This window comes from Nyctibius grandis, chromosome 12 (assembly GCF_013368605.1).
Source record: "Nyctibius grandis isolate bNycGra1 chromosome 12, bNycGra1.pri, whole genome shotgun sequence".
NCBI classification, from domain to species: domain Eukaryota; kingdom Metazoa; phylum Chordata; class Aves; order Nyctibiiformes; family Nyctibiidae; genus Nyctibius; species Nyctibius grandis.
The window spans coordinates 15796195-15814154 of NC_090669.1; positions in this window are offsets into that span (position 1 = coordinate 15796195).

Here is a 17960-nt window from a genome sequence, read left to right on the forward strand (position 1 = left end):
AGATAAGGATTTTGCCCATAATAATTAATAAATCTTTAGAATCACCCCAAATTATCACAAAATCAATGACTTCAGTGTTATTTACTAAGTCAGTATTTCCTTTTCACCAAGTCCAAGGAAATTATACTGTAACAGGGCATTTGCCACAGTAACATTTTCATCATAACTAACACAGGCTAATATTCTGTGTAAAATTAGTACCATGAATTAACTTTATGTCTGTAGAAAATGAGATTGTATGTAATTACTGATTTCCATTCACAATAAACTAAGCAAATTATCTTCACAAACATAAATGCACCATAAATTTGTTTTGAGGCATAACGAAGAAATAAATTTGTGAAAGAAATATGGACTGAATCTGCCAAATTATTGTAAATGATAGCTTCTTCAAAATTAAGGCATGTAATTGCAATTGGAAAATTCTATCCTGTTAATGGTTGTATTATTATTTAGGTAGACCAATAATCCTCTTTGCTGATGCCTCATTTCTAAACTATTGGCAGATTTTATGCATTTTAATATCAAAATGCCATGCAATCTATAAATAGAATGATTTACCATTTGCCAGATTAGGTTTGTCCTAATGAATTTTAGAGGATTTTAAAAATGGAGATAAAAATGCTTAGTAGAAAGTATCACATTTTTTCTGCTCATATTATTTAGCTGAGTGTACTCATGCAATAGACAAGATTGTTTTAACATATGGTTCTCTGAATTTAATGTTAATGAGTGAAAATCACCGTACTGAATATGACATTTTAAATCAAATAAAGCAATCAGTTTGATGATGTTTTAACAATTGCACATTACATCTTGCAATAAAATTGCAAAGTTACCTTCTTTAAAATGTCACAGAAATTAAAAAACTCATATTGTTGTAAGGCATCAGGATTATCTGACATTTCAAAAGCACTAAATCATGTCTGTTACGCCCTCTATCTTGTCAATGACCATGCAATTGTAAGACATTGTTAAAAACTTCAACTGCTTTTAAGTGCCCAAAGTTGTAAAATTCTTTCAGGTTTGTGGATATTCACTAACGTTAGTAACGCTACAGAATTCACTAGTATACTGTTACTAAAAATGTGAATTACTTCTCTCTCCAAATAAATTATTTTTGCTTATAGCCATTATGTTACTTTTTTTTTTTTCCTCTTAGAATACATAAAAAATAGAACAACAGCCCACCCCACGTCCCAGTTGTCATTTGAAGTAACTGGCGGTCAAATCAGCAGAAATAACTAGAGACAACTCTATGAGATGGCTTTTGCTGCTGCTGCCATAATGCCCAGCAGCTTTCCAAACCAGCTAAACAAGTACTGCACATAACGAGAATTCAAAAAGGTATCTGAAAATACAGTACAGTTTCTGTGTCACGCTGATAGACATTAGACAATCAGGAGTCACATTCCACATTTCCTCCTCAGTACCTACTTTTTTTTTAGAGAAGCAGGTACCAGCACTGGCCAAACAAATCCTCTCCCTCACATGAGGAGTCTCAAGGTTGCTCTCATCCTTGTGGCTACCTTGTCCCATCCCGTGCACGGTCCCTTCATCATCCTCTTTCCTTCTTTTGCACCTGCCACAGCCTTGCTTTGGGGAAAGGGAACCTAGCAAAGCTATACTGCAAAAGAGACATGGAAAGAAAGCCTTTGAAAGCTTGCCTTTCTCAGAAGACTGAGGTTGCAATTATCTTAAAATAAAAGAGATCATATTACAGAATTTCTATACTTTATTCATGAGGAAAGGATACAGTAATCCGTGTCTGTACTCCCCATGCACCTACACCAGCTTAGACCAAAGCAACTACTTTGTTACTAAATTAAGGGAATTCCATTTCTTACTAGGTAAGCAACAGCCAAGCAGGAGCTTGAAAGCATGTTTGCACTTACTCACTTTCATGTAGGCTAAGGCAGCCTCACCACATTTTTGATGCAAAATAAAATGGAGCTAAGTTGTGGTCTGGAACAATTAGCTTTGCTTTACACTACGTTTGTTAGGAATATAGGTTTTTTCAAATAAGCAGAGATCTAGTAACCTAAAGGTCACTACATCTCTGTTGGCAATAGCTTCCAAGCCGAAGAAAAAGCCATTTCCTACTCCAATTACAAACCCTTGTCTGATGTTACTATGATGGTCTAAAATGTTTTAAAAAGCCATTTTTATTTATTTATGAAGTGGGCTTTAAATCAATGTTAAAGTTGTCCTTCCTTGTTTGAAGGAAGACTCAATATTGTTTTCATTCTTTTCTTTCCAAATTTACAGATGTCCAAGTTGGGTCTCACATTAAGACTTTGGATAGTGTAAGTACAGAGTAGAAAACAGTGGCCTTGATTTTTTTTTACCTGAATAAAAGTAAACACGCTACACAACCACCTCTTTTTCTTCTAAAAAGGTGGAATGCTATTTCGACAATAGACTGTATGTTAAAAGTCAGTTGAAATTCCTAACATTATAAAAAATGCTAGTTACCCCTGAACTAAACAGAAATTTAATCCTAAATATTGGGAATTTTAAAATACATTTTTTTCGGGGATGGTTCATGAGTGCCACAACAAATTGTAGGTTCTGTATCCAGCTGTTTGCCTTTCCTCTCTTCCATGCAGGGTCTTCAGCAGACGTCTTCTGTATTACGTACAAACACACAGAAGATTCCTCACAGTGTACTCCTCATGCTTGGGCTCCGGTATCTCAGGGCACAGAGTTGAGCTCTGTTCCTAGCACTGAATTACTGCCTTTATCAATGAGGCAAACGCTCCAAGTGGCAATGCTGAGCTAATGCTCCTGCCAACTACTACATAAAGCAGTGGTAGTAAAACAGAGTATATTGAGATTCCAGCCTAGTAAATTAGTCTATAATGAGAAAGTGATTCTCAGTCATCCAGATAATCCAGAGAGATCTTGTTCTTTGCTGGCTGCCCTAGGCATAAAAATAGAGCTTGAATCCTAATATGAAATCATTAAGCCAGTCTGGGTTTGATTTTTGTCAGGTAGTATTGGGAGAACACAACAGGTAACTAGAGATGATCAGTAATTAATATGAGTAATAACAAAGAGTAACTGCAAATAACCTACAAAGGATGAGAAATGGACAAGCATGTACCACCGAGAAGAATCCACACATTTTAAGTTTATTTCATTGTTCATTGAAAGCAGACAGAAAGCTCACTAAACCTGGGGAAAAGGGCAATTTAACCTGCAAATCCCTATTGTCTTCATTCCATATTAACCAGGCAGTTTGACATTATATAGGGACCACTAGGTGCTTACTAACATTCCCAGTTTAGCTTCTCCCATGATATCCACTCAAATCAGGCTTAGCAAGTTCCTGCTGATCTAAGAGAGATACGTAATGTGGGGAATAGCCCTATTCTACCAAGAGAATTCTACCAAGAGAATTCTACCAAGAGAAATGCCTCTTTACATTAGGCATCTTGCTTTGCTTTTTGTGAATAAACCACTTCAACGACAATTTAACTCCTTTATACAAAGTAAATCCATATGTTTTAAACACTGAAATCAATCTTTGATTCAGTATCAAAATCACTGAGTAGTGTGGGCTGAAGATCAAAAGGTTAAATACACGCTAATGTCTGAAGTGTCATTAGAGAGGAAAAGATTTGATTTCTTATTGCCTTGTGCTCTGTTGAACATTCAAGTGCAAGGGATTTAGCCACAATAAAGGCAGTTAAGGGCTCATTCTGCATAGAAAAGAAAACTTTTCATTTAGCAAATGTTTTAGGAGAATTGTACAATGTAATTAATTAATTAATATTTTCATGGACTTTGGATTCTGGAATGAAGTGAAATACTTTAAAATAGAGCTACTGCTCATAAATGTGGATGTCTCCTCAAGTAGTTCTGTGCCAGGACAGATATTTCCTATTTCATATGCAGGAAACACAATCTATGTCTTTGAAACCTTGCAGATAATCTCAGCCCTAGAGGGCTTCACTGCAGACAACCATAAATTACCACAGTCCTGAAGTCATGTTTTAAGCCAGGGGCTGCACAAAACCACAAATACTTCCATAATGTAGAAGAGAAGTAAAGACAAATATTTACTTTCAACGAGGTATCTGTTAGGATAGCTTAGCTAGATTGATTTATGAGTTGATGCCTCTTTTGTCTCCTTTTTCACCATGTATAAAATGTGGAAAATGTATTTTGTCCGATATGTGAGATTGTTGCAGGACTGATTAATTCATTAGTGTTAGAGAACTGTATTCTGAGCATCGGAAGTATCCCAAGAACTAGCTATTGCTCTGTAGTTATTGTTCATTGTGTGTATGGGGGAGGAATGAATGGAATATGCTGCTGGTTGAAATAGAGCATCTCGACCCAGCTAGTTCTCATGCTGTTGCTCTTATTTCAGGCTATTACAAAACAGGACAGCAAGTGAGAGAGTAAGTGGAAAATTGTATTGCTCAAAGAAATGTAAATGCTTTCTTAGAAGATTAAGAGTTGCAGTTCTGTATGTAGGAATTCTGGAGAAAGGGCTAGAGGGGAAAAAAAACATACAAGAAATAGTTCCTAGACACAAAATGCATCTCTTCCAGGAAACAATGAACAATGTGACATGAGCTGAAGAACATCACATCACTATAGTAACACGTATGTCTGGCACTTAGGCACATTTCTTTTTCCACAGAATAGAAAAGAAGAAAAGCTAATAATTTCTTGAGCTGTTAATTAAAAAAAAAAAAAACAAAAAACACAAACCACCACCCAAAAAACAAACCCCCACACAAAAATCTTAGAAGATACAAGCAAAGTCAGAAAACGCCACCATATCAGCAGCATCTGCCAACGATCAGTACTTAAATCTATTTCACTGTTTATTATACCACAATCACTGTAGTTTACAAAGATAGCCATAGAGTGATAGTGAGGAACTGTGGTTGAAAAGTGTTTGATGCTAGGAAGAACATTCCCAGTGCAATACAATGTAAAGTAATCTGAGGACTGCACAATAAATGTTCACAAAAGACTCCTTCCTACATATTAACAGTGTTTTTCATACAAAAGCCAGTGCAAATAAGTGTGGTATAAAAGAAGAGGTATCTATCTGTGTTGTTGCAGAATTTGCCCAAGGAAATTTGCCTTATTGAATGGAAAACCAGACTTTTATCTATAATAGCTTATAATTATGGTCTAATCTTTTATCTGCCTGTCCTTCTCTACTGCATATATAAAATTTAATTTTAAAAGAAAAAAATAAGGTTGGAGGAAAAGGGAGAGATCTCAGAAAATTAATTCTAGAACATTTTCTCGTCTCTTGCTCATGATGCAGACTCTGATTACATGATCACATATTTATCTCCTCAGTATCTGAGGCTTGCCATCCTTACCTAATAAGTTCCCAAATACCTCAAAGGTAGAGCTAAAAAACCTTCCAACTTCATTGAAAGAATTTATACTATCAAGTAAATGAGGCAGGAGTATTAATATGAAATGGGTTTTGCAGATCATCACCTCTGCTTCAAATTATAGCTTGAATCTGGCAAAAAGCATCAGAGACACATGTACTGATTCACGTCCACAGGCATTCTGGCTTTAATAGGAATCCTGAAAAGTTGGTGTCTTTTGATTTTCAGGCTTGGGAATGGCAGCTGGAATTATACAGCTTTACCAAAAGAACTTGCATTCAGGATATAAAATAGTTGAGGCATAGTCAAGGAACCAGGCATCGCTTTGAGTCATACATGTGGTTCATTTCATGTTGGATTCTATTTAGTGAATGAATCAGGATTCCAGTAATAGAACTGGAGAACAAAAATAATTTAAAAAAATAATGAGTCAAGTTCTCAGCTGGTCAGTGGAGTACAAAACTAGTGATTCTCACCTAGGCAAGCACCTGGACCAAATGCATACATTCACTCCAACGTCTTAAATTTCTACTTATCATGCAGAAAGAGAAATATTTTTTCCTGATGGGAATTACAAAATTCCCAATTTAACAGGAATACTAGAGGGCAAAGAACTCATTTTAATGCAGAAGATACATTAGGGAGTTTGACTACGATAATAAAGAGTATTTCAAAATTTTAAAATTATGTTCAGTCATTACAATGTTGAGTGAAAGCTGAGAGAAAGAGAACGATTCCTCCACTTAATGCCTACATGGAATTACTTCCCTCCAGCTCCATATAGACACTAGAGTCACAAAAAAAATAAGCTTTAAGAATAAGACAGTTTATACACAAAAAAAAATCCCTTTGTGGTAAGTGCCAACAAAGAACACATTGTAACATTAATTGCTGGTCTCTCAGTCCACACCATCTGTCTCTGCGATGTAATGAAGGCTGGCAGCACTGCTGCTATTTGCTCAATAACTAAAATTGGGCCTGAACGAAACCCTCCTCACTGTCTTGTTACACTATCAGCTTTACTTTTGTGAACTGAGATACAAATGCAGTGCACAGCCACCTTTTAGCAGCAACGGCTGAGCCTGCTGTAACATGCCTGAAGTTGAGAACAGAGGGTATTAGTAAGGATAATGAGAAAGAAGTGAAACCACCAACCACACCTGAAAGCAGAGTGTATTATAACTGCTGTGCTTTCACACGGTGAGAATGTTCAGTACATATGGCGATAGCTGCCTCTGAGTATTGCTGAGCCACTGTGGGGGTTCAGACTCATTCCAGTACTAGAACTTGGAAATGTACTTCAACCTGTGTAGACGGCATCTGTAAGAACTCTTATTTGACTAATGTTTGTAATCAGCTGTGAAAGACTAAGTAGTCTTAGCTTAAATACAAGGATAATGAAATACCAGAAAGCTGGATAGCAGCATCTGATATTAAAATAGCCATAAGTCATATGATCTGCTCTGCAGGAACAGAAATGTAAGCAAGGGAGAGATTGCATTTGCCATTTAATGTTGATACGCAAAAGCAAAACACTGACGGCAGTCCTGTGGCACTGACACTACATCATCCACGGAAGTGACATGCCCTATTCAAAGAACTAAGAAAGAAATTTTCTTGCTTGGAGTTTTCAAGAAGACAGCGAAAACATGCAGTCCTCATCTTTGTGGTGCCCATCTAGCCCTGTAGGTGTGGTGTGTAGGCAAGGATTTTAATGCTTACTCTCTGTGGCCAAGATATATCCGAGCTAATGGTCAGCTGGTTGGCTGCTCAAGAGGAAGATGTGAGTTACCCCTGAATTTGTGCATTCCCTCCAGGATAAACAGACGTTGCTTAAAAGGCAACAAGATATAGGGAGGATCTGTGCAGCTGACTATTGAAGACAGATCTGACTACAATTCTGTGGCAGCAGTCCAGTTACTACTCCTGCTAACACTGGCAGTTTTAGAATGTGGGTGGCAGAAAAAGAATAAGCCATTTTCATATATATGTAATTCACACAGCTCTCTGAAAGAATGTGGCATGTTGCTGCAAAACTTCTCTTTGGAAAGCTGGATTCATCAGTTCCTAGCCTGCTGAGGAAGACTGATGATTTTTCATTATTTTCTGGCTTCAAGATCAAGACAGAGGTTCTATCGCTTTCCAGATTTTGCCCCAGGAAATCTATTGTCATCTTGGAGGGGTTTATTTTGTACTGCCAGAACGTTATGAAGCGCTCAAGTATTTAGGATTCCCAGTAACTCATTGACGTGGGGAGAAAACATTTTTCACCATTAATTAAAATCCTGCAAAGAGATTTTGACAGATGGAAGTGATTGAACCTACTGCTACAGGGAAAGGTCAATTCCATTACAATGACTTTCACTCCAAAAAATTAATTATTGGCTGTTGAAGATACCATTGGATAGTCTGAAGAGGATTTTTTCCCCAAAGTTAGAAAAACTGTTCAAAGAGTTCCTATCAAATGGAAAAGGCTTTACTTTACTCATACCAAAAAGGCAGAGGTAAATAGTTCTGCTCAATCTATATGCCTAGGAAAATGCTAAAACTTTTTTCATTGATTCAGACTGATCTGTTTTAACACCAAATGCTTATCAAATTGTCCAGAATTCCCTTCTAGCAGGGAAACAGGTTTTGTAAAAACTGGGATGTTTGACATTATATAAAATGGTTCTCATTTATGAAGATCCAGTGCTCAAGCTAGAATTAGTTTGGGCTTTTGTTTCCAAACCACTGTAACAAAAACTGTATGTTTTTCTTGGAAACTGTGGGCTTACTGACCATTTTCCATGGGGATGTTTAGATTTTTTCCTGAAAACATGCTGTGGGTGTGCCTGAGAAAAAAAAATGTGTTCATAACATACATGAAAACAACAGGTTTAAAGATGGGAATTAAATATGGGAATCCAGTATCCCGTACTGGGGTCCGGAGCAGACGTGAAACACAGAGCTACTGGAGAGAGTCCCGCAGAGAGCCACCAAGGTGATTAAGGGACTGGATCATCTCTCATACAAGGAAAGACTGAGAGCTGGGTCTGTTCAGCCTACAGAAGAGAAGGCGCGGGGGGATCTCTTCAATGTATATAAATATCTAAAGGGAGGGCATAAAGAAGGTGGAGCCAGGCTCTTCCCAGTGGTGCTCACTGACAGGACAAGAGGCAATGGGCACAACCTGGAACACAGGAGGTTCCACTTGAACATCCAGAACCGCTTTTTTCACTGGGAGAGTGACCGAGCACTGGCACAGGTTGCCCAGGGAGGTTGTGGAATACCCATTCTTGATATTCAAAAGTCACGTGGTCCTGGGCAGCCTGTTCTAGGTGACCCTGCTTGAGCAGGGGGGTTGGACAAGATGACCTCCAGAGATCCCTTCTTACCTCAACCATTCAATGATTCTGTGATCCAAGGTCTTGTTTCTAAATTGCTTTCCTTCAAATACTGCAGTCAATCCAGACAGGGCCTCTCTCTATGCTTCTTTGTATAAATACAGAGAGCATAAGCAGATGACAAACATGCAACCTGTGTCTACAGGGCAGATGTGAGCTTCACACAAATGATTCATCTCAGTATCATGCAGCGCCACGTTACATACGTCTTTGACACTCTCTAGAACAGCCCATCCCCAGCGTGTTCTTTAATATGTACAAAATCTGTTTTATTTACCTCCCAAGCATATCACACAGTCTAGTGGTAATGGGACTCAGGAGAAAACCAGTGCTTGACTTTGAGCATCTAAATATGCTTTCCAAGCAGCCAATGCAGATGCTGAGGGTTAGACCTCACTATGGCAACTTCTCTCTAAAAGTAGGCAGATTCTCACTCCTGTCACTGCAACAATATGAATGCTGTTCTGCACCTTACAAAGAACTTGACTTTGAAAACTCTGGTCTGAATTATCAACTCTCTTCCAATGGGAAAGCAAAATTTACTCCTCCCCACACTTCTCTTGACTTCTGGTGTAATGGTCCAGAAAATGCCAACACAAGAGCACTCATCCCCTTTCTGCAAGAGCAACAGTAACAGTGGGTGAAAAGTTCCCCGAGAAATTGACAAAACCGTAATTTACCAATGGACAAAACAAATTATTTTTCTAGGCTGCCTGTTCTTCCATGGTGTGTTTTAAATGAAATCCCACAATAGCCAACATTTTTAGATGTCTGCATGAGCAAAAAGATGTGGACTCCTTCTCCCAGCCTTGGGACTGTAACAGCTGATAATGGAGTCAACGGTATAATACTGACTCTAGATATATTTGAGCACTGTCTGAAACCTGATTGTGCATGACTTTCAGAGAGCATAAGCCATGAAAAGTATGTTTGATGCAGCTTAAAACTCCCAATCTTTTTCATTTTTATAGTTTCACAGTCTTGCAAGCTTGAAAATTCCTGAGAGAGCATGTGGTAAAACAAAAAATAAATGTAAGTAACATATTCTTGCAATCGGTGCCAGCCCAGTGGGACTGAAAATCTGTTGTGCAAAGATATAGGGAAGTGAACAATAGTACAAGAATATCTTTCTTTCAAAAAGTTAGAAGCTCAACATCTCTGCATGAGACAATGAAAAAGCAAGATGAAAAATAGGAAGCTACATAATGTATTTAACTGAAATTTTAAGCTTGACCCAAAGACCAGAGTCTCATTTACTTTATGACACTTTATAAACTTTTCACTAACAAAGGAGAAATAAACAAGAAGGATGTGAATTTGCACCCAAAGCTGCTCTGAAATGTTCTGGCAGAATAAAGTGACATATTTCATTATTTCTTAATCTTCTATGAATGTGGCCTGCTGCCAAAAGGACAGTCCTGATTTCCAGAACTATGATTCACACATCTAAATGACAACTAGTCCTAAAACACAAGTTTTTCTGTTGCACACATTTTCACCTGATTCCACAGATCGGGAAGTCACGATTACAGCAATATGGTTTAAAGATAAGGCTGGAGAACAGACAACGACCCTTTTGGTGGCACCTTACAGCTAGGTCAGTAATGCAAAGCTGAACGGAATCTAGAGTTTATGCTCTACAGTGACAGAGAAAAGGTGTTTGATCCTGCCTAAAGCAAGAGTCTCTAGACAGATAATTGTTTACTGTGAAGAAGGTTAACTTGTAAAAAGAGAACATATCAGCATTTTTGGAAGTGACTACATACAGGATTTTCATTTTGAGTTTTATAGTCGTGGCATTTTCAATCTAGCCTGAAAGTTCAAAATGCATTTATACTCTATCTTAATTACTGTATCTAATTAATGTAATTAGAAGCTGGGTTAAGTGTTTTGAAATGTTTTCCAAACCTTATAAAGGAATAAAGTGCACATTTCAAAAAAGCCACTACCTACAAAAAACCCTAACGTAAATTCACTATCTTCTTCCTTGTAATGTGACAGAAGGAGCAGTATTACAGAACTCATACCAGCTTAGCTGTTTGAGTATGTTGTTGAAATAAAACAAACTGACCTTGTTTCCCTAACAGTGCACTCTGCCTATTACTTTTGAATGAGTTCTTGATGTAGAAAGGCAGAATAATAAAACATACCTCTGCAAAAGCAAAGATTCAAATCATTTTCCTATTATTATCTCCATCACAATCAAATTACTTAAGAGCAATATCTCTTAAGGATGATAGAAATGCATATTTTGATAGATTTCAAGCCCTCTCTAGAAAGGTCACTTCTAAATGGAACGAAATACACCCATTTCAGTTTTCTGGTAGTCAGTGCTTGATTTTTACACAAGGCAAACACGTAGCTGGTCCTTACTTGAACAACAGTGGAGGTGATAAAGGCAAAGAAACACTTCACCCTAGCTTTTACTCCCTGCTAGGTGGGTTTGGGGAACATAGGATAGTTCTCTGAAAAGCCTCTCTCTGTAGCCTCTTTTTTTGGGGACTGTTTGCTAGGAGAAAAGCATGTGGTAGCTAAACTACTCTACTAATATGCAGGACCAGCCAAAAAAAGTCACGAACTTACAGAAAGGAAGGCATTCTTCCTTTTCTTAGAGTATGCAATGGATGTATTCCCATTGCATGCCAGATTGTTCATTCAGGCAATGCCTTCAGAGCAATGTCTCATGTGCTCAGTAGAGCAGTGAAGTCTGCGCTATGGGGTAACAATTAACAATTATAATATGGCTCAAAGTAAAAACTCAGTGAAGCTGATGCAAGGAGGAGGGAATAAAATTGCTTCGCTTTCCTTCAGATTCATTTTCAGCTGTACTCTCTATTACATATACAATTTTTGTTCAGTGATTCTTCCACCATCCCCCAGAAGTGTGCTGACAGCATTTTTATCTAAAGTCCCAAATCTCAATCAACCATACCTTGGGAAGGTAAAAAAACACAAAACAAGATTTTCCACAGCAATGTATCCAAAGCTGTAAAAAAACTGTTTCACAGTATTAGGTACAGTTATAGCTTAGTGAATAAAGACAATGAAGTGTAATATTTCTACAACTGTATGTAGTTGATTCCAATCTAACTGGAAGGATCTTAACCATATTTACATAGTCTCTCATATATTCATGAAAACACCTGTGTTTTATGAAATTTTGGCATTATTTAACATTAATGTTAAATCATTAATATCAATGAGTACTTGAAATAAATATATTTTGTTTCCAAAGTTATGGGTACTAGCAAAAAGATGACAAAAGTTCCATACAAACTCTAGTTTGCAAATAAATCTTTGACTGGTAAGTATTTCCACAAACACTCAAAGACATGAATAAATGTACTCCCACACACCGATCAGGATCACTTCATCATGTTTGTTCATGACTACACTATCTTGTAAAAAAAAAAAACCACAAGATTTATACAAGTTCTTCTCTTTTGCTATATTTTTTTCTATTTCATAATAAAGGAAAGCGTATTTATGTAAGTAGCTTCTTGGGTTATTTACATGATCATCATTGTAGACATCACTGAGAATTTACATAGACCGACTAGCAGTTCACCCTAACACCCTCTAGCTATTAGGTGCATCCGTGAGATGTAAATAGTTCAGTGCTAGCTCCACTTCGGCTTCTAATCTACGCAATGTTAAGCCTGTTCCCCTCAAAAATAAGCCCCAAACCCACCAGTGAAACACATTAGCACGACTGTGACAATAAATGCTGCTTCGTACCTGTCATACTGCTCTACTAATGAGACTTTGGGACCAGAATTGTCCTATGTTCTGCTCAGAGAGGCAGGGCAGGAATACAACTATTTACAGTGGCCTGGGCAGATAAGCACTCTAAAACACTCTACATACTTCCTCAAACAAAGCTCAAGCTACACATAGACTGCAGTTACTTCATGTACATCATTTTCTATGTTTCACACAAGCTACCCATCCATGTTGTCAAATAATCTTTATTACAAGCTTTTAGGAAAACTGCTCAGTAGTGTGATGAATAATCTAGCATTTTTGTACTGTCTGTTAATGAGTAAATACTGAACCTATGTGCTGGCATTTTCATAATGTGCTGTCTTCAGATTGGCTGAAACCAACAAGAGCCTTTTGTTGCAGTCAATCTGAATGCAGCTGTTTAACAACGCTACAGTGAACAATTGACATACTAGTGCACTAAAAGAATGATTACACACAGCATGCATCAATCACTCAGTGGAATAGAAATACAGAGTCATTGTAATAGAACAATATCACATGATAAATACTTTCCCCCTTGAAATCCTTGTGCCTCAGCGTTTAGAGATGATATATGGCCGGACTTCACCTTGACATTTTTCCCCTAGCAGCAGACTATTGTCCTGTGACATTTTTCTTCGAAGACAGATAGTATAAAATTTTTTCAGGAAGAATCTGAATGAACTTATACACTCATGAAAGGAAAGAAGCAACTACTATTTAAATGAGGAAGTTCAGTCTAGGAATAACTTTATCTTCTAAGTATTTTAATAACAGGATGAGTTTGGTTCCCTTTTCTCACGTAACATTTACCAGTATTTTCTCAGACCCTGCTTTAGCACATTTTTTTTCCCCTCTTCCTCTCCTGGTCCCGAGGATCGCTTCTGCTAGTTCTCTCTTAGTGGAGATAATTATTCCTAGGACAGGGAAAATAGAATAGTTCCTTGTAAAACTCCGCAGCTGGTTGAGTCTTGTGGGGAAACAAAAAAGCTGCTTATTCTCTTACATATTCTTTGGACTGTTTGCTACAGCAGAGGTGGTTGTGAAGGAAGGAAAAAGCTAGCTCATTAACCTAGCTTCAGCAGCTTACAGAAGACAGAGTCTCAAGGAACCTCAGGATTTACGCCTGTAGAAGCATCCTTTCCAAATTATGACTCCAACGCCTGCCTACCACATTCTGATCTATAGTACACAAAATGTCAGTGAAAACTATGATATTGTGACTTAAGGCTAAGGCTATGAATTTTGCTCTTTTTTATGAGGCATGGGGAATCTATGGTAAAGAAGCCCCATCACAGAGCATTGTTATATGTTTATGGGCTGGAGACACATTACTGTGGTGATTTGACATAAAACTTTTAAGCAATTATGTGCAAGCAGTACAGTGGGGACTAATGATGTCCTCTCAAAAGCATATTAACGAAACTTTCATATGGCTTCACAACTTCATGAAGTTTTTGTGACTTGCTTCACATAGAAGCTAGAAAGAGGAATTTTAAAAGAAATTGCTTTAATGTTATTTTTCATTTCTCATCACCTGCAAAGCTATGCTGACTTAACTGTTCAAGGTTCAAAAGCTTATGGATTGGTAAGGAGGCAAACAATAAACACCTTTTAGCAGCCTTGAAAAGAAAGTGGTATAGCTTAAAGCTTCTCTCGCTGTATTGTCAGGCCACAGAGTTGCTACTCTAAATTACAATACAAACTCCAGATTTGAGCTGGAGTTGAAGCAACCAAGTATGCATGGAAAAAGTAGGTTATGGCAAGGCACTATTTTGTGGCATGAACTTCATCACTAAATGAAAGGTAATCCTGAAATGTGTAGTATATGTTAATATATTTTTAAATTCAGAAGGCCTTAAAACAGGAAGAAAGGCACCAAAGCATTTTAAAGATGTTAAAAAAACTATTACCCACTGAAGTTCATTATCACTGGTAATACAATTGGATTTCACAAAGCCAGTTTGTAAATAATTGCATATGAACTGCACACAGTTGCTCACAGTTTACACCTGATTACAGTTTGATTGCAGAGACAACCATACAAACAATGAGCTCAATTTACCCAATAGTTGTAAATGTTTTGTAAATGGATTACCTATACTTAAATCTATTTGGTTAAATATACTCAGTAAATATTTTTCAGTTGTGAACCCATGCAGGAAACTCAGTGAGGGTTTTCTACAGTTCAACACTCAGACCTCAGCAGAGACTTTTCTGCTACCTTTAGACTCACTTGCTTTTCACGTTTTGTTCTTTCCTCTCATCTCTCTGTCTTCTTTATTTTGTTGGGTCTGATCAAAAATCCATTACCGTCAATGGAGACATGCACATCAATAGGCTATGTATCAGGCTATTATGTTATAAACTGGTAACGTGGACAACTACATATAATTCACATCTATTTACAATGACAGCTACCTGAACTTTATCATGTCCTACTGCAGTGGTACAAAGAGAAGAGGGAAGACTGCCTGTATAATATATTGAATACCGATGCTGGGAGAACTGCCAGGGGTTTGAATGCAGTTAGGTTCAAGTAACCAGTCAGTCTGATAGTTCTCAGGAAGATTTGTTCAAAATGCATCAGGCTTTTCATACCTCTTAAGCTTGTCACAGTAGGCTGGAAACCGCTCAATTACAGCCTCTTTGGAGGCTACTGAAGCTGCCATTTCTAGACTCAGCTGACAGTATCACAGAGAAAAGCTTTCCAGAACACTCAATACTTTTCCATCTGTGATTGTAGCATGATGGAGACCAGAGAGTGAACCTGTCCAAGTCTTCCATGAATTTCTGCTAGCTCAGTGCGCTGCCTGAGCTTAAGACAGTCATTTGACCAGGTAACAACACCTGTAACAGCTCAGGCATGTAGAACAGAAAACAGTCAACACCAAGGAATCTGAGAAAAAAAAAAAATCAGCCATGAGTTTCATTCTAAATGGGTATTGGAACAGGGCAAGACAAAGATTTTATATCTCCTCTCTGAAATGTTCCAACTGCCTTTTTTTTTTTTTTGCACAAAAAGAACAAATTTCAAAAGATCAGTAAAGCTACAACAAGCAAGGATGACTTTGTAACCCGTTATTGATTTGCACACAGACAGTATAAATCTGCACCCTTAGACACGGATGGGGTGGGGGAGAAGGACAATGACTTCCTTAATGGATAAGGTATTGTTTTTGTTTTACCTTGCTTTTCAAATCACCAATGAGAACAAACAGTTCTTTCTAAAGTGCTGAGAGAACTACAGTGCTAAAGAACGTTTGTTAGTGATAGATTTAAATGAAAGAAATATTCTTTTGTCTCCCTCATCACACTTTCTTTATTCACGTAATTAGCAAAATGAATCTCTATATTAGTTGCATCATGTCACACAACAAAAGACACAGATGACTCCAGAGTTAGTGCGTAGCCTGAAAGATTCTTTTGTGTTGCTTAATAACAAGTCTGAAATGGTGCCATTAGATCATTTTAAATTCACAATCTATCCCACTCTTGTTTACAGTACATTCAAAAGCTATAAACGCTTTCCCAAAGCAAGAAAGTCAGTGACTTACTGCTATGCTTAATATCTTGAGTGATAATAAAGGCCATTTCAAGACTACAGCAGGCAAACATAATTCCTCTGAACTTAATGAAGTTATGCCTGTTTATATCAGCTTAAAATTTCATTCAGAATTGCGTTTTTGAGATATGACTTCACAGTATGCTTAGCAGCTGCCTTCCAGTCATGCAAAGAATGTGGCCATTATTCTATTTGAATTTTTTTTTTAAACAGAGAGAATTATTAATTAGAAAAAGTGCCCTCAGTTTCAGGGGCACGAGAAAATATTCTTGTTAAAAATGAAAAACAACTTCACTATTAATTATGTCCACTGAGATCAATGCAGTAACAAAAAAACAACCATAACTTCTTAGTTCAAAATAACTTATAGAATTATTAAAGATCATTCTCACAATAACTTTCAGGTATTCTAAAATTCACGCCTTTTATCTGGTACAGTCATTACTTGTGTGTTTTATGCAAATAAAGAAATATTGTTATTAAAAGAAGACAACAATAAATAAATATTTTTCTTTATTTTTGCCTTGTGAACCTTGAATTAACTGAAAATGAAGGTTTATTTTGAAAGACCTGAATGAACAGGAAATACTGAAAATAACAAAGTGTACTCAGATTTCTTCTGAAAACAGTTACAGATTCAGGGTAGCACAGAATTTGGATGCCTGACTTAATCTGACTGATTAATCTTCTGAACTGGATACCTTTTCAAGGTTCTCTACATTGGGTAGCCAGATACTATCTTGAATCTGAAAAGGACCTGACTGCTTTTCTTGACCGATAATTTGGGGCATGGATATTTCTCTTGGTCAACTAATAACATAATAAGAGTACATATATTTTATGCTGCTACTTCTTCACCATCCCTTAAAGGCAAAATTCACCTGCTAATGTTGGAGGAAGACTTTATGACTGGGGTCCATGCCTGCATTTCCTACCACATATGATCACTGAAATCAGCTATTCTCTTTCTAGGTTTTGTGCAAGACAGCTCTACTGCCTAATCCACCAACAAAATGCTTGTTTATTTCAAGGATTTCTTTTGTCTTTTTTTTTTTTTTTTTGAAACAGAAAATGAATTATGCATTGTAGAAAAGGGAAGAAAACCAGAGAAACAGCGCTAAGAAAGCTGGTTCAACAGGTAACAAAGAATACAGAGAAGGGAACAGAAAATAAGGCAGACAATGGAGTTATCTGACAAAGGTGAAACACTGAAGCAGATACTGGAGAACTGAGAGACTGAAGACCTCCCTACAGTACCATCTAAGCAACATGAAAAGCTCCCAAAAAAAAGAAAAAAAAAAGAGAGAGAAAGAGAGAAAACTAAGGAAAACCCACCTGAACAGTGAAAAGAGGCAGCAGAATCTGGTCATTGCAAGCTTTTTTTTTTTTTTTTTGCACACAGCACACTCAAACCAGCTAGCACATACTGCAAGGATTCAAGATGCACAGCTACAGGACTATTTTTTCCACAGTTTCTGTGCTTAGGTACTAAGTCAGGCAAGTGGATCTTTGTCCTGCCTCTAGCTGATCCACAGAAGGCATCTGCCTGCTATGGTATGCTGGTGCCTCACGTGTCTGGCTCAATCTCCCAGGCTCATTCCCAAGCTATTCTAGAATACAAAAATCCCTTGAACTACATGCCTAACATGAACTTTTCAAAGTTAGGGGATGTTTTAAACGAGCCAGCTTCCACTTCAAAAAGGTGTGGCAGTGGTAAAAAATAGTAGGCAATAGCTTAGTACTGTGCAGGTAGAAAACATAGCTTTAAATGGAGGTTACAGTCATTTGGGAACAATGCGAGTCAAAGAAATGAACACATTTTGCCCAAGAAGCATGCTGGATACATAGTTTCACAACACACCAATTCATTACTTGAGGAGATAGTGTTCTTCC